General features: G+C 34.2%; 4 non-coding genes across 4 annotated transcripts; all 4 read right to left on the bottom strand.

Moving 5' to 3' along the window:
• Positions 1 to 9879: 9879 nt before the first annotated feature.
• On the bottom strand, positions 9880 to 10003 carry MIR169A (microRNA MIR169a). Its single transcript, NR_127767.1, has one exon. It is a non-coding gene; the product is annotated as a microRNA MIR169a (primary transcript).
• Positions 10004 to 14314: 4311 nt separating this feature from the next.
• MIR169K (microRNA MIR169k) lies at positions 14315 to 14436 on the bottom strand. Its single transcript, NR_127775.1, has one exon. It is a non-coding gene; the product is annotated as a microRNA MIR169k (primary transcript).
• Positions 14437 to 16369: 1933 nt separating this feature from the next.
• On the bottom strand, positions 16370 to 16489 carry MIR169D (microRNA MIR169d). Its single transcript, NR_127770.1, has one exon. It is a non-coding gene; the product is annotated as a microRNA MIR169d (primary transcript).
• Positions 16490 to 20936: 4447 nt separating this feature from the next.
• Positions 20937 to 21058, bottom strand: MIR169J (microRNA MIR169j). The gene has a single exon (NR_127774.1). It is a non-coding gene; the product is annotated as a microRNA MIR169j (primary transcript).
• Positions 21059 to 22031: the final 973 nt, after the last annotated feature.

Below are 22031 nucleotides of genomic sequence, written 5' to 3'. Positions count from 1 at the left end.
AGGATAACTCTCCATGCATGACCAGTTAAAGCTTCAAATACCAACTGCAATGATGACAAGTCATCCTTGTGTCACAGGATGCTTCAAATGAACCTCCCTAGAGGTTTATATAGAGCCCATGAAGCTTCTGGAGACTCCTACACTTAGCCATTGATGGGGAGAGTGTGGAAAGTTCTAAAAATACCTAGAGATGTCACACATCTCCACACTATGGTGGAAGGCATGAGAGGAGTCCAAGGCTTTCTAGAGAATTCTAGAAATCTCTTGTATATTCTTGTACATAGGCTTGTACATAGAATTGTATAGGATGTTCTAGATTATTCTTAAGTTGTAAGGAACCCTCCAAGGTTCCAGAGAGTTCCATTGGTGACTATAACTAGGTGAGGGCCTCATTTGGCCAAAGCACCAAACAAGTGAGTTCCAAAGCACTTGTAAAGCTTCCATTCTATAAAAGTTGCCTACTATGCCTTCTAAAACTTCCAAGTCATAAGCATCTTAGCCTAGCAAGCTAAACATCAGGAGTAAAGCTGACTTAGCAAGATCAAGGGTCTTGACTTGTCTAAGTGCCACTTGAGCTTAGGAAATGACTAAGTCCATGACACTTGGCTCAATTCCACCCTCTCTACCTTTTCGTGCAAAACTCTTAAAATGCAAAACACGAAGCATGGACAAAGGCAACAATTTTCTTTTTAATATATGGTTTTTCTCTGCCCCATGTATCTTTGCTGCATTGTTGCCATTTATATAGGTATATAAGGAGAGTTGATATCCTCATTATTCTCTATTTGGGTAGTATATATCCAACAGGGCAAGTGCATTAACACCACTAAATAGAATTATCCGTATTCTCATGCACCCAAATGTTTCTTCTAATATTTGTGTGCTTTGGCTCAGCACAAGACATGCACCCTTGGTATTGCGGAAAGGCACTAAAAGGTTGGTTGGAATGCTAAACTTCAAAATATATATATGGGAATAGAATCTCATATGTTTCTGAGAAAGAATAGTGATGTTTGCAATCCTTTATATATGCCAATGCAAACTTGTCTAAGATTTAGAAATCAATAAAAAGAACTTGTTTTCATCTAGGGCAAGGCAAAAATCAATAATGGGAAGAGGTGAGGCTGGTGTTTTTTCTACCTCTGTAAATGGCATCTGTTTGATGAACATTTTCCATGCTAATTAGGTCTATTGTTTAAAAATTTCAAATTTAACTTGCTTGAGTCTAAATACAATTATATAGATATGGTAAAACAGATCCAAAATGAAAATAAAAGTTGGAGAAAAGAACTTTACTGGTGATGAAAGGGTGAAGAGAGTAATGCACGTCATTTGTAAATGCTTTCCTGGATGTAGTGGTTTCTGACCCTTTTGCCATCTGCATATGGACCACATAAACTTGAAGCATGTAACTATGCATGTTGATATAGGATTGGAACTTTCATAGTCATGACCTAAAAGGTGTTTTGAGAAGTGGAAAGCCCATGGCATTGGAGATAATCCTCTGTTAATTTTCTTCTAATTTGAAGAACTTAAGGCTTGGCTGAGGGAAATGTACCATGTAGATCATTGCTTAATTTGTGGCTTTTTTTCATGGTGACATATATTTTCTAGCTTGTAGTTCCTTGAAAGCTTTTAATTTTCACATTATCTCGTCTACTATTTGCACACTTCTCGGGTTTAACTGCTAATTCTAATTTTCATATTTATATGTCTTGCTTCTCTAGTCAGGTTTTCCTTTGCCATATTGTTGATAAAAAATTAGGCATGGAATTTCTGATAACTTCATTGTTCTCTATCTGAGTTGACCAATTATATATCCCTTAAGTGTAAATGCTCATAATTCTGCCTAAGCAAAAGATCCTTATTCTCACACAGCCTAAATCTTCTTACAATCGGTATGAAACAATGGAGATCTGGACCCTTTGATATAGCACGAAGGATGTTATTAATTCGTCAGAGAATTTGAGAATAGAATGTGTGTGTTGAGTGTGTGACAGACAGAGAGAGAGAGAGAGGGGGGGGGGGGGGGGGGACTTGCATGTATGATGCTTGGAATCCTTTGGAGAATAACAATAGAGCATAGTCTCATGCATGTAGGCTCGATCAAAGCATAAATTATTGATGGGAAGGGATGAGCCTGATGTTTTTATTTGTTTGTTTTTCCTGCCTCTTCCATGGCATTCTGTTTCATGTACATTCTCTATGCCAATTAGAGATGGTATTTGTTTAACAATTTGGACTCCAGTTTTCACATATAGAAATGGTAAAGATACCCAAAAGATTCCTAAAGAAGTTGGAGAAAGAGATGGCGTTGGAGAAAGGCCCTTTATTGATGAAAGGTTGTAAAGCAACGCGATTGTTCTCATTAATTTGCAGGTGTTCTTTGAGGACAGAAATAATATAATCAAAGGATATGTGTGATTTGCAGATCCTTCCCCGGATAAAGTGTTTTTTCACCCTTTTATCATCTGTATATGGACAATAAAAAGCGTAAGCATGCATTGATTACTACTCAAAAAGTGCTATTTGATAGCTTGTAATAAACTCTTTTAAACACTTTCGAGTAATAGTTATCACCTTTTAACCCAATTAACATATTAAGGACCCTTGCAATCAATTCTAACCAAATTGTGTTAAGTTTTGGTGTTTTGATAGCTTTTTTATCACCAAAGCAATCCGTAGATTGAGGAGAGTTCTTTGGAATCCATGACAAAGATGTCCGGACAGGGCGTCCGGACACACCATCGGAGAGCGGCGGAATGTGGGTTGTAGCAAGGCTCGCTCACTCACTTTAGTCAATGTTTTCCATCCGGACAACATATCCGAATAGTATATGCTATCGTCCGGATGGAGCTGCGCCAGATAGCATTGCATCACATTTTCCTCTGAGGGAGTCCGGATAGGGGGAGCGCGCCGCATGTCCTCTTGGGAAATCCGGATGGAGTTGATCCGGATAGCCTTGCGCCCTCCGTGTCATCCGGGAGAGGGGTCCCTACACCTTGCACACGTAGACGGTCCCCCTTGCGCAGCATAGCTCAGTCCACCCGGGGAAGAATTCCGTGCGCCGACATTTCACATCCGGAATTCTGCGCGCCGACATTTTACATCCGGATATCTCATATCCGGATGGGAGAGGAGGACGTTTCAACTTCTCTGGTCAAACATATCCGGATCCACTGATAGCGCTTACCTGGAGAGTTTTTCTCTCGGTATACAGAGCAGCGGTGTTCTCCTGAAGCTTCCTGATATTTCCGACCGACATTTTGAGATATTTTAGGATATTTTGCTTTAGATATTTGATGTCTAAATCCCCAAAGTCTCCTTGTAATCCACCTATCATAGGATTCCTTAGTCTTTAAGTAAGTACAAAGGGTGAATAACCTCATATATATAGTTTGTAATTTTCTTTACAAAGATATCAATTATGTAATCGGCAGAAAAAAGAAATATATTTCACAGAGCACTTGCTCTGTTTTTCCTTCATATAATTGTTTTCTCGTTAGTTTTCTTACTAGCCAAACAAGCTCTAAGGAAATTTCCTCAGAGAATGAGTGACTAGACTTTTATTTCCTTGGAGTTAAGGTTGCCGGGAAAGGTTCCAAGTGCATGAATTAGTAGTTTTGTGGTTTCAATCATTAATGAAGAAAAAGTGTGATTCTTTAATGATTTCTATGTTTTTAGTTAACTTAAAACACCTTCAAGTCACTTGAGCCAACACTTGGTAAGGCCAGTGATCTCCGTCCATGGAGATGCACTTGTTTATCTCTTGCGAGCTTTTGGGAAGTGACTTGGAGGTAGGATTTTCTAGAATTGCCAACACTTGGTAAGCTTTTGGACTCCAAAGAGACTTCCATTAGTTATCTCTTGCGAGCTTGTGAAGGGAAATCCAAGGTTAAAGATCACCTTGAATGGCAAATGCTAGGTGAGAGGCACGAGCCATTACAAGTTGCATCAATGAGAGGGAATTAGAGCTGAAATCCATTTAAAGGATACCTCTGTACAGCACCGGTTAGAGAATTGACTATATGTTAATTCTCTAATGCGAGGAAACGAACCAAATGACCGGAGCTCTGTTTTTGCATAAGGAACCTCCCCGGTGAACCTAAACCTTCAAGGAATGTTTTTCTTCATAAGTAATTTCCATTACTTTCTTTTTAGTTAGCTTTAAACAAAACCTCATTTAAACAAAGTTTGTGTTTTATTTCTTAAGCTAACCTTGAAATGAAAAGGCACCAATTTACTTTGAATTGGTATCAGTTGAGAGTTGAAAACCCTTCCCAGTGAACGATCCTAGAGCCACTATGCTATATTAGCTAAGCTATCCTAATGCATGGTGATATAGGTTATAAATTTTGTTGATTACTCTCTCAATCAAAGAGCACCAGCTGGACATGAATCCGCTGAGACACCAATTGGGCACGAATCATGCATGTAACCATGCATGTTGGCAAATGGGGTTCCAACTTTTCATAGTCAGAATTTAGGTTTTTTGGACAATAGAAAATTCTCTCCTTCAATGATAATTTAGATTTTTTTTTCCTTCTAATTTGAAGCTAATTGCCTAAGTCCACGACGGATTTCCCGAATTTGATTTGTTACCCACTATCATTTTCCTTTTCAACATGAGATCTCCTTGGAACTTCATTCATCTCCAAAAGTATACCACACGCAGATTTGTTTCAAAGTGAGATAACTTCATATAGAGCTGGTCAATGACTAAAGTAAATTACGGCATGAAGAGTTTTTCTAAAGGAATTTTTCTATGGACCATGATCACATGATGATCAAATTAACACCTTCCAAAATGCCTCTCATCTCCAAATGTAATCTGCCAATATAATAAAAGACCAGATCCAGAATTTGCTTGTCATCCTAGTAGGCCCTTCCAGTTTCATATTTCCACTATATATGTATTTTATACATTGTTTTTTTATTTAATTCTAAATATAACTTTAATGCTTAATAGTGTTAAGTATGAGGTTGTTTGTTTTTTTTAATATTTTATTTATATTAAACATTAAAAAGTGAAGAAAAACTAACATGTTAATTTTTCCATTTAGAAAAAGTCAAATATTTTTGTTTTCTCTATTCATAAAAAGGTTTATAATAAGTCATGAAAAAGTAGAAAAATAATCAATTTAAAGTCTGAAAGCAAATTACTTTCAGCAAAAAACTGAAAAAGCAAATGCCCTCTAATACTCTATACATTTCCCCTTTCTAAATTATGCTTACTCTAAATAAACTTCTGAACTACATCTTGATACCAATTCTCTTTACAATAGGGCTCTGATGTCAAATGAAACTTGGAATTTTTATGCCAGCATCGTTCAAATAGAATACTTTTTCAATCATAAATGCATAGGTTGTTTTAAATAAGACAAGAATGTCTGGCGTCCAACAATTTTTTTAGCCCATATGTCAGTGGGCTCAGTCTCAATGCCATTATATCCAGAACTTACATCACTTGATTCATCTTATTCTTTCAGTTAAATTTGAATGTTGCATGTGAACTTGATTCTGACATCATATATATGTTCAGTTCTGGTGCATCCAAAAATGTCCGTATGTAGCTTCTTCTCTTGCCATGAAAAAGGAATATGAATTAGCGATTTCTTGGGCATACGCACCCCACTTTGTCATTGCTACTAATAGAAATGAATCCATCACATTTGTTTAGCTCAAAATATTAAATCATTCGTCTAGTTAACTGACCATATTTGCAACTTCTACAATTTTTTATATATTCAAACTATACAAGCTTGAAAGCAGGTGTCTCTGAGTTAATTGTGCTGTTAATGGAGTTGGACGAGTATATCGTACATGTTTGAGTGGAAGACCTCATTTTATTGCAATTTGTTATGTTCTATCTTATGTATACAGATAAATGGTGTGTTCGGATGCAGTCCAAAACATATTCTAATTGTGATCAATTGAGATTAACTACATTAAATATTTTAAAGAAAGAAAAAATTAAGAGTATTGCACTATAAATTTGCACTCTTAAGACCAATCCAATGTATGTTCTTGACTGATAAAATGAGTCCTTTATCAACATATGCATGGACATATTACTCGTCTAGCAACTTCCATTTGTTCAGCTTCAATGTCTTCAGAGCTAGACCCCACTGTCTGCATGTCTCACTAATAGAATCAAATTGGAAATTTTCTCTTGTGCACTTGTATCCTTAAAAGGACTGAAAATTGGCAGAATAAAGAACCTTCAAAACTCATGCATAATCATCAGAATATGGCATCAGGTCCAGCAAACTATACCTGCCTGTTAACCTCACTCTCTTGTGCAATCAAGAGCGATCCTTTTCCTTCCTCTGAATAGCATAAGGCCACAAATACAAAGACAGAAATGTGAATAAGAAGAGAAAAATAAACAAGTAAATGTACAGCAGACAGGTCTAATGAGTCTCACATGAGAAGAAGAAGGCAAAAAAAAACCTAGGACAACTTGCCAGGGTATGCAGTATGGTAAAATCATGTTGCATCCTGCTTCACTCTGAATAAATGCCAGCAAGTCATCCTTGGCTACATTCCACTCTCCTATCTCTTCATGAAAGACTTTAAGACCAAACGCCAACTAGACAACCACTCCATATTTTAGTGAATTTGGTCACTCTAAAGCCAGTCGATATCTTCTTCTTCAGCAATTTGTTGACTTATATAAGCTGATAAAGTTTGGGAATATATTCATCTCTTGACTAGCCTTGCCAGAGGGCAAGTGCTTGTGACGCCATCAAGACAGAATGAAGACATATCGCCCCTGAAAATCATACATATTTTCATATGACGAGAGACCTTTCATACTAGATGCAAATTAATTATCTTTTTGCTCTACACTACATAAAAAGTTTGATATCTTCAGCTGGTTGAATGCATAATTTAGTTATGAAGTAGGAATAGAATCTTTTTCATGTCAGGCATGGGAATAATGCCTGATATATCAGCACTCACAGTTTAAAATTTCAAGACCCTCAAGTTTAATTAATTTTCCCATGATAAGGCATAAATCAAGTGTAGTGAGGTTCATCTAACTAAACTTTTCTGGCGCATTCTATGGCGTTCAATGGTCATGTATGCCTTCAATTTGGTCACATAGCATAAGTTTCATAATCAGTCCCCTTGTTTGTATTTACTGTAAATTTAATGGGACGTTGTTATGTAAATATAAGGTATATAAATTGTAGAACTAAGTCATGCCAATCTCATCTTTCAAATGTTAAATCCCCTGTTCCATTCAGTGACATCATAGAATGCCAAAAAAAAAAAACTAAAAAGATAAAGTTCGATTTGTGTGTTGGACTATTTAGTTCAGAATTCATCAGCAATCTTCTCACTTTTATCAAGAAAAAAGGACTCTTTTCTTGATAGCGAACCCTTACTCTCAATGGCCATATCCACTATTAATTCACCTATCACCACCACTCAGCTGTTCGCTATCCACATAAAATTCTTCTTTTACGGTTCTCGATGAACAACATACTAGAAAAGTATACAACGAACGACACATGGTCCAAATTCAGCCATTGTCAAATCACGCTTTGAAATATTCAAATTCGACAACCACAGGTGGTCACAATTACTTATTATTCCGTGCATCAGTCCTACATTATTGTCTTAATTAATGGTCACATATGTTGAATGAACCATGGGAACCAATTTTATCTCCTAATGCATGCCAAGGAAGGTCTCAGTAGTAAAAGGTCATCAGTTATTAGTTTGAGGCTCAAATACCAAATGGCAGTCTGATATCTCTAGATACACCCCGGCACCATAATGATGAAGAATGTCCATCACCTATAGATGAGTTCGTTCTAACAAAACAAGTAGTTTTGTACATTGAGCGATAGAAAGCTTGTTTAAAGCACACCAACTTGTAAGCCCATATAGTAGTGACATCATTCTCAATATACATATACTGAACCTCCATCCACTTGACTTATGGCAGCGGCGGTAGGAGTCGCATAACTTGCATCGTGATTCCCGATACTCCTCGTCGAATAGAGGGCGAGCTCCGTGCGTGAGCAGCGACTAAGCTTAATCCAATCTTTCTTAACAAGAATTTTGTACGCTTGAAGGCCCATCCTCTACGGCAGGGTACAGAGACGAGGCCTTTGATCCACCTCTTTGTTACATAAAAAAATGCAAATCAATCGGTCGAATAACAATTCTTTCTAGTAGCACCCACGACAGAATGTCCGGAATATACATCTTTTTTTGGGACGGAGGCACGCGTGCTAAAAAAAAACATCAACTCTATATCAGTTGAACAGAATTGAGATAGATGGGCTCAATAGATTCCGTTCATATGTTTGATGTCCCATAATGGTAATAGACTTAAAACCCATTTGGCAATGATTCTAGAAAGCGTTTCTAACTTTTCTAACTCCTAAAATTTTTATCAAAAGAGTTATTTTCAAGTGTTAGAAATATTAGCAAAGTTTCCAGAATCATTGTCAAACAAGCTCTTAGTAGATTTCCTTCATATGTTCTAATTGTTGTCATGAATCAAAAAGGAATGCTCACACATCTCACATAAAGTAATTTAATTTCTTACATGACTATATTGAATTTTGATAATGAAGAACAATATTGGGTCTGATCACATACTTGTTTTCGTAGAAATTAAGCTGGCAATGCAATTTCAAATTTCTGGATATCACAAAAGAGTGAATAGTAGTGACTTTGGTTTAGTGAGTATATATGGTGATGTACCTCAACTAGTGATGTTGTTGCATAAAACATCCCATTAAAAATCTTTCAAGGAACGGATCAATCAATGACACTTGTACAGAACCCAGTCATTAATCCAATAACAATATATCGTTGTTTAATAATGGATAAATGGAATCCGCCTAAATGCTCGATCTTTCACATCTTATATCTCATGGATTTTCAAATTAATTAAGATATTCAACACATGGTTAAGACATGCTTCTCAACATTGGCATCAATCATTAGGTGAAGCTTTGCATATATTCCTCTTCCAACTACCTCTATTGACTCAGCTTCAAAGCCAATGGACACCTGTCAGGTTTTCTGACTTCTAGAATCTAATAATTCCTCTTCCTATTTCTTTAATTCTTCAGTGACTCCATAATTCCTTATCTGCACGTATTCAAATCTTCAAAAAAGACTTGGAAAGAGACATATCTCGGTCGAAAGTGTCTCCAATTCCTATTAAATATATATTTCTTTGGTAATTAAAAAATATTATTTAGAATTTGAATTTCCTTGTAAAAGTAATATCTTTATTTCATAAGAAAAGTTGTAAGAAATACTCTATAATAATTCTAGATCACAAAGAAAGAGAAAGAAGATGAGATGCGAAGGGGTATATGATAATGCCTGTACTTGCCTATACCAAGTACCAAAAAAAATGTGAAGAAGTGTGGGAGGCACCTGATACAGCGAGGGCTCACAGCTCACAGCTCACAGCAGAAGTAAGGAAACATGGCATATTGTATGGGTTATCAGCCAAAACACGTTAAAATTACCTGTTGCATCTTTTCTAGTGAATGACATTATATATCTTTATATTCTGGTACTAACATCCTGAATTGAAGTTTATGCTGGTGTCTGAGCTAGCTTCTTCCAACAAAACAGATCTCATGGCAGTTAACTCCGCATAAGTATATCAGCTTGATATAATCTACTTGCCTGTTAACCATCAGAAAAGAAAAAGGGATGAAAAATAAAAACCACCATCACCCTCATCAACCTGCAGCATGATCCTCTATTATATATCTTAAGCGAACAATAGCAAACATGGTTTCAAAGATATTTAATTTCGATCACAATCTAGTCCGATTATTGTAACTTTGCTAGCGAGATAACTGACAGGCCTATGGAGACTCACATAAGAAGAAGAGAATCAAATGTAGCCAAGGACAACTTGCCAGGGTTCACTATATATGTGAAAGCATATAGCCTCTTCTCTTCTCACTATATATAAATTCCGGCAAGTCATCCTTGGCTGCATTCCACTCTCAACCTCTTCATGCAAGACTCTAAGACCAAACACCAAGGGTTGGTAAGCACTCAATATTTTGTGAATTTGATCACTCCTACAAGCTATGCAGAGCAATTGTTATCATATATAAAGGCAGATAAAGTTGAGGCATATATTCTCCATCTGACCAGCCATCCAAAAGGGCAAGTGCTTTTGATGCCACCAAGAGGGAATGAAGATATGTAGCCCCTCAAAATCATGCAGATTCTGATCATGTCACCCAAAACCTTCCCTTATACAACATGCAGCTTTTTGTTCTACACAATATGTAAGGATATTGTGCCCCTTGCATGAAGTGAATTAAAGAGGATAGTCAGTGGGTTGAATGCCCATATATTATTTATGAAAATGGGAATAGAATCTTTTTGTGTGAGAGGATGGTCTCCGTAGGATGTGGTTCAGTAGGAGTTAGACCCCCTTCATATCCAAGGCATTCAACAATATCCATGCCTATCATATGATCAGGTGTCAACGTGGTTTAGATTTTCTAGGCACATAGCAATTAAGTTTTTCCCTTAATGATGTGAAGGAGTGAGGCAGATAATTAACCTCTTCTGCCTATGTTACCATTAATGTATTCTCTTTACTTCTAAATTAAACATTAAGGCTGTGCCCACTAATTAAACTAGGAATCATGAAGCCTTTCTTTCTAATCGGAGGGCCCTGTAGACCAATATAATACAGATGGCCCTATAGAGACCTTCTTCTCTGGATAATCATTAACATAGAACTCAGTAAAACTAGGTGCGCATATGGATTCCAAAGAGAGAATAGAAGGTTGGAGAAAAGAATCCTTTCTGAAATGTCATGTAAAGGCTTGATCCTTGAGATTTCGGGTGGCTTTTGAGAGAGGAATACGATTCATCAAGGAGAATCTCTGATTAAGTGGGTGTTGACCCTTTTTCCATATACATACATAACCACATATTTCCAAGAACCTAACCATACATGTCCAAAGATGGTTTCAAACAACGGAAAAGGAAAACATAAAAGCTTCTTCAAATTGCTCTATTGTCCTTCCATCTTTGTTGAAGTATACATGATCTCTCTCCTTCATTAGGTTGATGTCTTCTTTGTCCATGTTTTTATGTCTTCTTCAATAAATCAAAACATATTCACCCAACCCCAACACTTTTTATGATTCCATATGCTGGCCAAATATCAAATTAGTCAAAATTCAAAATGTGCTTACCAATTAGGTAATTAACTTTTGAGCTAAATACTTCAAACACTTGACTCACCACACGCATGCATTCTTGATAGGAGATCATTTGACTCACAATGTTAGGAAGTACATTTAAGTGTAGAAAGTCTCCAAAGATTACGATTTAATATTTGGTTTTTAAAAATTAATTAGGTCATTTTTATTTGAGTAATGGATTTGGTTTTCATATTTAAGTAATAGAATACTAAAAAGGTTCTATATTTTTGTTATTAAGGGTTTTTATTTGTTACATATGTATTTATAATAAGGGGTTATGTAATAGTTAAACAAGAGTGATGGAAGACACAATGAATTTCTATTTTATTTGCTTTTATTAGTTATATCTCTTGTTTAATTGTTTGTACGTGTTTAGTCCTATTACGATCCAATAAATTGATATAAAGTCATAAGAAAAAAAGGACAAGTGGAGTGCATCAATTTCAAATCCATTAACTCAACAAAGACAATTATGAAAATTGGAATGTCAAGATAAAAGTTTTACTTATTTTAGAAGATGCATGAGAGATGTAAAGAACTCCTACAAGGAGCCGCAAGATGAAACAACTTTATTCCATAGTCGAAGAAAGTTTTTGAAAGATATAATGAACAAAGACAAGATTTTACCCTCCTTTATCAAGCAATGAAAAAAGACACTTTTGAAAAGATTTCAAGTACAACTACTCTCAAGGAAGCACGAAGAGATTATAAAATATCCATAAAGAAGTTGATCATAAGTAAAAAAAGAAACCATCTTCAAACTATTAGAAGAAAATTTAAAAGTTTGATCAGTATGAAAGAATTAAAAATAATATCTAATTATTTTTCAAGAGTATCGATACTCTTTAGATTCAAAGGTTGATTATATTGTTGTGCTATTAGAGAGTCCAAAAGATTTCAATTCTAGGATCGTTACTCAACTAATGAGATGATCATTACAAGCCCATGAAAGTTAAAAAAGGAAAAACCAAGAAAATTTGGAACAAAATTTCAAAAAAAGAAAAAGAAAAATAAAAAGGCCTATAGTACAGGAGAACAAAGAAAATTTTAGTAATGAAAAAGGAAAAAATAATCATGGTTATGGTTGTGGTCAAGGAAATTAAGAAAGGTGTAGTTTCGATTCATCAAACAATGTAGAAATAAAGCAAAATTCATTTCATGAAAAGAATGTGGAAGAAGGAACAAACAAGGCAAAACAAAAGATGGAGTACAATAAATACCAACTTCAATATTATAATTATCAAAAGTTTTGTAATTATAGAGAATGTGGAGATAAAGTTCAACTATGTTGAAAAGAAAGATCAAGAAGGATCTACTTTATTGTTGGCATGCAGAGGAGAAATAAGAAGAAAAATACATGGTATCTTTACACCAAAGTAACTAATTATATGTGTGAATTTAAAAATACATTTATGAAGCTAGGAAATCGAAAAGTGGCTATGTTGTTTTTGAAGATACATCTAAAATCCTAGTGAAGTATAAAGGTAAAATCTTGATTAATTTGTTTGAAAAAAAAATTGAAGACGTCAATTCTATGCACCTAATATTCAACAATATATTAAGTTCCAAATCTTAGAAAAGGGTTATGACAATAAAAAATCAACATGTCAATTTGCTTGTTAATGTGTTCATTATAAAATGCTTAAAATTCTATATTAAAGATTTTTCTTGGATATTTTGGCACTTGAGATTTAGACAGGGATTGCAATTGTTAAATAAGAAAAAAAAAATGATGAAAGAGTTGCCTAGCTATTGTAGATTACATGGATCAATTATGCACGAGATGCTTCCTTTAAAAAATATATTTAGAAATTTTTTTCAAATAAAACAACTACAAGTGCAAAGAAACCTCTAAAACTCATTCATGTGAACTATGCCGCCCAATAATTTTTCTTACTATTTATTGATGATTAAAGTGCAAAAACTTGAGCGTATTTTTCAAAAGAAAAATTCAAAATATTTGCTATTTTTAAAAAATTTTACATAGTTGTTATAAAAAAGTACTTGCAATATGAAGACAATGAAATCTAATAAAGGAGACAAATTCATATTAAAAAAAGTAAAAGAATATTAAAAAAATCATGAGATTCAACAACCTTTAACATTTTTATATTCTCCATAACAAAATGGAGTGGTTAAAGAGAAAATAGAATTATTCTAGATGGTCTATTGTATGTTAAAAAGTAAGAAAAGAAAATGTCTAGAATTTTGATCTGAAACAGTTAATTGATTGTATGATTTATTTGTCAAATAATTCTCTTAATTGAAGTGTATGAAATAAAATATCATAACAAGCTTCTAGAATAGAATAAAAGTCGAGTGTTTTATGCTTCAAAGAGTTTGAAAGCATTAGATATGCATATCTCATGTCGGATCAAAGACAATCAAATTAAGGTTAGATAACTACAAGAGTAGAATATATATACCTTAAAGAAAGAGATCATTAATAGTCTGCGGAGTAGTTGCTTTGATCCAATCTAACAAATACGGTTCTCTACTGATAACTTTTTAAATCGTTTGGACATTCCATTTACATATCTTTTCAAGGATTTCAGATTCATGATTGATACATAATGTCAACAATATTGGCACCCATCATTAGTTGGATCTTTGCATATATTCCTCTTCTAGTGACCTCGACGTCCTCAGCTTCAAAGTCAAGAGACACCTGCAGTTTTTCTCACTCATAGAGTCTACTAATATATATATATTTAGTCTCTTTTCTACACCTTTCTTTGCTCTGTATTTTCTTTCACCCACTCGTATCGTTGAAAAAAGACTTGGACAATGACACTTATCATGGCTGAAAAAGGAACTTTTCACTACTGTAACATGTTTAAGCATCTGAATATAACCTTATAAAAAGCTTTATCTGCCTGCAGTTCATAAAGAAAGAAATAAAGAAAGAAAGGAAAACTAGCATCATAATCCCATGCCTAATCAACAGTACGTACGATCATAAATCTGAAAACAATATGAACTGGTCAATATGCATCTCTTTTCAATAATCTAGTTCAACTTCAGTAACTTCATTATTAATGGTACCATGCAACTTCATTATACAGGTCTACACAGCCTCACATAAGAAGAAGAGAACGAAAGGTAGCCAAGGACAACCTGCCAGGGACACCATGGGAAGAGGCCGGCCTCTTGCCTCATTCCACTCTATATGTGAATTCCGGCAAGTCATCCTTGGCTGCACTCCACTCTCCACCTCTGCATGCAAGACCCTTAGACCAAACACCAAACGATATGCTATGAAGAGCTAGCAATGGTTGACATATATAAAGGCTTATAAAGTTGAGGCATATATTCCCCATCTGACTAACCTTCCAAAAGTGGCAAGTGCTTGCGATGCCACCAAAAGAGAACAAAGACATCTAGCCCCGGCCTGCCCTTAACTACAATCATACATACAAATTCTCATCTCACCCAAAATTAAGCTAAACCTCTTATACCGCCTGGTTGGATTAATTCATATGCATAACTTCTCGTTATTGCATGTAAGTTTGGGGGAAAAAAAAGGCAGCATCATAATTACTATATGATAGACTTGGGTCTCTGCTAATTCCTAAGCATGCACCCACAGTGCTAAAGGTTACAACCCATTTGGCAATGATTGTAGAAAGCGTTTCTAACTTTTCTAACTCTTGAAATTTTTATCAAAAGAGTTATTTTCAAGTGTTAGAAAGACTAGTAAAGTTTCCAGAATTATTGTCAAACAAGCTCTTAGTAGATTTCCTTCATATGTTCTAATTGTTGTCATGAATCAAAAGGGAATGCTCACACATCTCACATCAAGTAATTTAATTTCTTGCATGATTATATTGAATTTTGATAATGAGGAACAATATTGGGTTTGATCACACTTGTTTTCGTAGAAATTAAGCTGGCAGTGCAGTTTCAAATTTCTGGATATCACAAAATTGTGAATGAGTAGTGACTTTGGTTTAGCCCACTTGCAAGGTCTAAGATAACGTCCTGTTTTATTCATTCTAGTCAGTATATATGGTGATGTACCTCCTGCTTGCACCTCAACTAGTGATGTTGTTGCATAAAACATCCCATTAAAATTCTTTCAAGGAACAGATCAATCAATGACACCATGTACAGAACCCAATCATTAATCCAATAACAATATATCGTTGTTTAATAATGGATCAATGGAATCCGCCTAAATGCTCGATCTTTCACATCTTATATCTCATGGATTTTCAAATTAATTAAGATATTCAACACATGGTTAAGACATGCTTCTCAACATTGGCATCAATCATTAGGTGAAGCTTTGCATATATTCCTCTTCCAGCTACCTCTATTGACTCAGCTTCAAAGCCAATGGACACCTGTCATGTTTTCTGATTTTTAGAATCTAATAATTCCTCTTCCTATTTCTTTAATTCTTCAGTGACTCTATAATTCCTTATCTGCACGTATTCAAATCTTCAAAAAAGACTTGGAAAGAGACATATCTCGGTCGAAAGTGTCTCCAATTCCTATTAAATATATATTTCTTTGGTAATTAAAAAATATTATTTAGAATTTGAATTTCCTTGTAAAAGTAATATCTTTATTTCATAAGAAAAGTTGTAAGAAATACTCTATAATAATTCTAGATCACGAAGAAAGAGAAAGAAGATGAGATGCGAAGGGGTATATGATAATGCCTGTACTTGCCTATAACAAGTACCAAAAAAAATGTGAAGAAGTGTGGGAGGCACCTGATACAGCGAGGGCTCACAGCTCACAGCAGAAGTAAGGAAACATGGCATATTGTATGGGTTATCAGCCAAAACACGTTAAAATTACCTGTTGCATCTTTGCTAGTGAATGATATTAAGTTTATGCTGGTATCTGAGCTAGCTTCTTCCAACAAAACAGATGTCATGGCAGTTAACTCTGCATAAGCATATCAGCTTGATATAATCTACTTGCCTGTTAAACATCAAAAAAGAAAAAGAGATGAAAAATAAAAACCACCATCACCCTCATCAACCTGCAGCATGATCCTCTATTATATATCTTAAGCGAACAATAGCAAACATGGTTTCAAAGATATTTAATTTCGATCACAATCTAGTCCAATTGTTGTAACTTTGCTAGCGAGATAACTGACAGGTCTGTGGAGACTCACATAAGAAGAAGAGAATCAAATGTAGCCAAGGACAACTTGCCAGGGTTCACTATATATGTGAAAGCCTATAGCCTCTTCTCTTCTCACTATATATAAATTCCGGCAAATCATTCTTGGCTGCATTCCACTCTCAACCTCTTCATGCAAGACTCTAAGACCAAACACCAAGGGTTGGTAAGCACTCAATATTTTGTGAATTTGATCACTCCTACAAGCTATGCAGAGCAATTGTTATCATATATAAAGGCAGATAAAGTTGAGGCATATATTCTCCATCTGACCAGCCATCCAAAAGAGCAAGTGCTTTTGATGCCACCAAGAGGGAATGAAGATATGTAGCCCCTCAAAATCATGCAGATTCTGATCATGTCACCCAAAACCTTCCCTTATACAACATGCAGCTTTTTGGTCTACACAGATGTAAGGATATTGTGCCCCTTGCATGAAGTGAATTAAAGAGGATAGTCAGTGGGTTGAATGCCCATGTATTATTTATGAAAATGGGAATAGAATCTTTTTGTGTGAGAGTATGGTCTCCGTAGGATGTGATTCAGTAGGGAGTAAGACCCCCTTCATATCCAAGGCATTCAACAATATCCATGCCTATCATATGATCAGGTGTCAACGTGGTTTAGATTTTCTAGGCACATAGCAATTAAGTTTTTCCCCTAATGATGTGAAGGAGTGAAGCAGATAATTAACCTCTTCTGCCTATGTTACCATTAATGTATTCTCTTTACTTCTAAATTAAACATTAAGGCTGTGCCCACTAATTAAACTAGGAATCATGAAGCCTTTCTTTCTAATCGGAGGGCCCTGTAGACCAATATAATACAGATGGCCCTATAGAGACCTTCTTCTCTGGATAATCATTAACATAGAACTCAGTAAAACTAGGTGTGCATATGGATTCCAAAGAGAGAATAGAAGGTTGGAGAAAAGAATCCTTTCTGAAATGTCATGTAAAGTCTTGATCCTTGAGATTTCGGGTGGCTTTTGAGAGAGGAATACGATTCATCAAGGAGAATCTCTGATTAAGTGGGTGTTGACCCTTTTTCCATATACGTACATAACCACATATTTCCAAGAATCTAACCATACATGTCCAAAGATGGTTTCAAACAACGGAAAAGGAAAACATAAAAGCTTCTTCAAATTGCTCTATTGTCCTTCCATCTTTGTTGAAATATACATGATCTCTCTCCTTCATTAGGTTGATGTCTTCTTTGTCCATGTTTTTATGTCTTCTTCAATAAATCAAAACATTTTCACCCGACCCCAACACTTTTTATGATTCCATATGCTGGCCAAATATCAAATTAGTCAAAATTCAAAATGTGCTTACCAATTAGGTAATTAACTTTTGAGCTAAATACTTCAAACACTTGACTCACCACACGCATGCATTCTTGATAGGAGATCATTTGACTCAACAATGTTGGGAAGTACATTTAAGTATAGAAAGTTTCCAAAGATTACGATTTAATATTTGGTTTTTAAAAATTAATTAGAATATTTTTATTTGAGTAATGGATTTGGTTTTTATATTTAAGTAATTGAATACTAAAAAGGTTCTATATTTTTGTTATTAAGGGTTTTTATTTGATACATATGTATTTATAATAAGGGGTTATGTAATAGTTAAACAAGAGTGATGGAAGACACAATGAATTTCTATTTTATTTGCTTTTATTAGTTATATCTCTTGTTTAATTGTTTGTACGTGTTTAGTCCTATTACGGTCCAATAAATTGATATAAAGTCATAAGAAAAAAAGGACAAGTGGAGTGCATCAATTTCAAATCCATTAACTCAACAAAGACAATTATGAAAATTGGAATGTCAAGATAAAAGTTTTACTTATTTTAGAAGATGCATGAGAGATGGAAAGAACTCCTAAAAGGAGCCACAAGATGAAACAACTCTATTCCAAAGTTGAAGAAAGTTTTTGAAAGATATAATGAACAAAGACAAGATTTTACCCTCCTTTATCAAGCAATGAAAAAAGACACTTTTGAAAAGATTTCAAGTACAACTACTCTCAAGGAAGCATGAAGAGATTATAAAACATCCATAAAGAAGTTGATCATAAGTAAAAAAAGGAAACCATCTTCAAACTATTAGAAGAAAATTTAAAAGTTTGATCAATATGAAAGAATTAAAATCAATATCTGATTATTTTTCAAGAGTATCTATACTCTTTAGATTCAAAGGTTGATTATATTGTTGTGCTATTAGAGAGTCCAAAAGATTTCAATTCTAGGATCATTACTCAACTAATGAGATGATCATTACAAGCCCATGAAAGTTAAAAAGGAAAAACCAAGAAAATTTGGAACAAAATTTGAAAAAAAAAAAAAAAGAAGAAGAAGAAAGAAAAAGGCCTATAGTAAAGGAGAACAAAAAAAATTTTAGTAATGAGAAAGGAAAAAATAATCATTGTTATGGTTGTGGTCAAGGAAATTAAGAAAGGTGTAATTTCAATTCATCAAACAATGCAGAAATAAAGCAAAATTCATTTCATGAAAAGAATGTGGAAAAAGGAACAAACAAGGCAAAACAAAAGATGGAGTACAATAAATCCCAACTTCAATATTATAATTATCAAAAGTTTTGTAATTATAGAGAATGAGGAGATAAAGTTCAACTATGTTGAAAAGAAAGATCAAGAAGGATCTACTTTATTGTTGGCATGCAAAGGAAGAATAAGAAGAAAAATACATGGTATCTTTACACCAAAGTAAATAATTATATGTGTGAATTTAAAAATATTTTTATGAAGCTAGGAAATCGAAAAGTGGTCATGTTATTTTTGAAGATACATCTAAAATCCTAGTGAAGTATAAAGGTAAAATCTTGATTAATTTGTTTGAAAAAAAATTGAAGACATCAATTCTATGCACCTAATATTCAACAATATATTAAGTTCCAACTCTTAGAAAAGAGTTATGATATCCACATGAAATATCAAAGTCTCTCAATATAAAATCAATATGTCAATTTGATTGTTAATGTGTTCATGACAAAAAAATTTCTTGTTGAACATTCAAAATCACTATAAAATAATTAAAATTCTATATTAAAGATTTTTCTTGGATATTTTGGCACTTGAGATTTAGACGGGGATTGCAATTGTTAAATAAGAAAAAAAAAATGATGAAAGAGTTGCCTAGCTATTATAGATTACGTGGATCAATTATGCATGAGATGCTTCCTTCAAAAAATATATTTAGAAATTTCTTTCAAATAAAACAACTACAAGTGCAAAGAAACCTCTAAAACGTTAACTCATTCATGTGAGCTATGCCGCCCAATTCATCAAAATTCCTTTGGTAAGAATAATTGTTTTTACTATTTATTGATGATTGAAGTGCAAAAACTTGAGTGTATTTTTCAAAAGAAAATTTCAAAATATTTACTATTTTTAAAAAATTGTACGTAGTTGTTATAAAATAAAGTATTACAATATATGAAGACAATGAAATCTAATAAAAGAGACAAATTCATATTAAAAAAAGTAAAAGAATATTGTGAAAATAATGAGATTCAACGGCCTTTAACATTTTTATATTCTCCACAATAAAATGGAGTGGTTAAAGAGAAAATTGAATTATTCTAGATGGTCTATTGTATGTTAAAAAGTAAGAAAATGTCTAGAATTTTGATATGAAACAGTTAATTGATTGTATGATTTATTTGTCAAATAATTCCCTTGATTGAAGTGTATGAAATAAAATATCATAACAAGCTTCTAGAATAGAATAAAAGTCGAGTGTTTTATGCTTCAAAGAGTTTGAAAGCATTAGATATGCATATCTCATGTCGGATCAAAGACAATCAAATTAAGGTTAGATAACTACAAGAGTAGAATATATATACCTTAAAGAAAGAGATCATTAATAGTCTGCGGAGTAGTTTCTTTGATCCAATCTAACAAATACGGTTCTCTACTGATAACTTTTTAAATCGTTTAAACATTCCATTTACATATCTTTTCAAGGATTTCAGACTCATGATTGATACATAATGTCAACAATATCGGCACCCATCATTAGTTGGATCTTTGCATATATTCCTCTTCTAGTGACCTCGACGTCCTCAGCTTCAAAGTCAAGAGACACCTGCAGTTTTTCTCACTCATAGAGTCTACTAATATATATATATATATATATATATATATATATGTCTCTTTTCTACACCTTTCTTTGCTGTGTTTTCTGTCACCCACTCGTATCGTTGAAAAAAGACTTGGACAATGACACTTATCATGGCTGAAAAAGGAACTCTTCACTACTGTAACATGTTTAAGCATCTGAATATAACCATATAAAAAGCTTTATCTGCCTGCAGTTCATAAAGAAAGAAAGAAATACAGAAAGAAAGAAAGAAAGAAAGGAAAACCAGCATCATAATCCCATGCCTAATCAACAGTACGTACGATCATAAATCTGAAAAAAATAACAATGAACTGGTCAATATGCATCTCTTTTCAATAATCTAGTTCAACTTCAGTAACTTCATTATTAATGGTACCATGCAACTTCATTATACAGGTCTACACAGCCTCACATAAGAAGAAGAGAGCGAAAGGTAGCCAAGGACAACCTGCCAGGGACACCATGAGAAGAGGCCGGTCTATTGCCTCATTCCACTCTATATGTGAATTCCGGCAAGTCATCCTTGGCTGCACTCCACTCTCCACCTCTTCATGCAAGACTCTTAGACCAAACACCAAACGATATGCTATGAAGAGCTAGCAATGGTTGACATATATAAAGGCTTATAAAGTTGGGGCATATATTCCCCATCTGACTAACCTTCCAAAAGTGGCAAGTGCTTGCGATGCCACCAAAAGAGAACAAAGACGTACATCTAGCCCCGGCCTGCCCTTAACTACAATCATACATACAAATTCTCATCTCACCCAAAAGTAAGCTTAACCTCTTATACCGCCTGGTTGGATTAATTCATATGCATAACTTCTCGTTATTGCATGTAAGTTTAGAAAAAAAAAAAAAAGGCAGCATCATAATTACTATATATGATAGACTTGGGTCTCTGCTAAGTCCTAAGCATGCACCCACAGTGCTAAAGGAGAGAGAGAGAGAGAATGTCCAATATCGTTGTGTCAATCTGTAATCTCCAAGCTTTCTTGACCATTCAAAAGATGAGTGAATGAATAGAAGGCTGGAGAAAGAGTCCCTATTGAAAGGTTACGTGGCACATTCATCCTTCATCCTTCATATTTGCAGGGCTCTGTTGAGAAAGGAATAAGATTCATTATGGGGAATTTCTAAAGTAATATTAATTTATATATACAGATATGGGTTTTGACCCTTTTTTTTCTCCTCTACATATCTCACCACATAATTCCAGGCATCCACCCAAAAGGCACACTAGAAAACCCTTCAAATTGTTCTATTCTTTGATTGTTCCTTTTATTTTATATATATATATATATATATATATATATATATATATAGTTAGAGCGTATGGTATACTTTGTGGGTCCAAATCCTATAAATTTAAGAGTCCGGTAGTATGATTTAAAAACAGTTTTCTATTTTTAAAATTTTTTAATATTGTTTTACCATTATTCCTTAAAAACAATTTTAAAAAATAAAGTGATATAGAGAATAGTATTTAGAAAATAAGTAAGAATTATTTTCACC

The sequence above is a fragment of the Vitis vinifera genome, chromosome 11 (assembly GCF_030704535.1).
Source record: "Vitis vinifera cultivar Pinot Noir 40024 chromosome 11, ASM3070453v1".
Taxonomy (NCBI): Eukaryota; Viridiplantae; Streptophyta; class Magnoliopsida; order Vitales; family Vitaceae; genus Vitis; species Vitis vinifera.
This window is presented reverse-complemented; position numbering and strand designations above follow the sequence as displayed.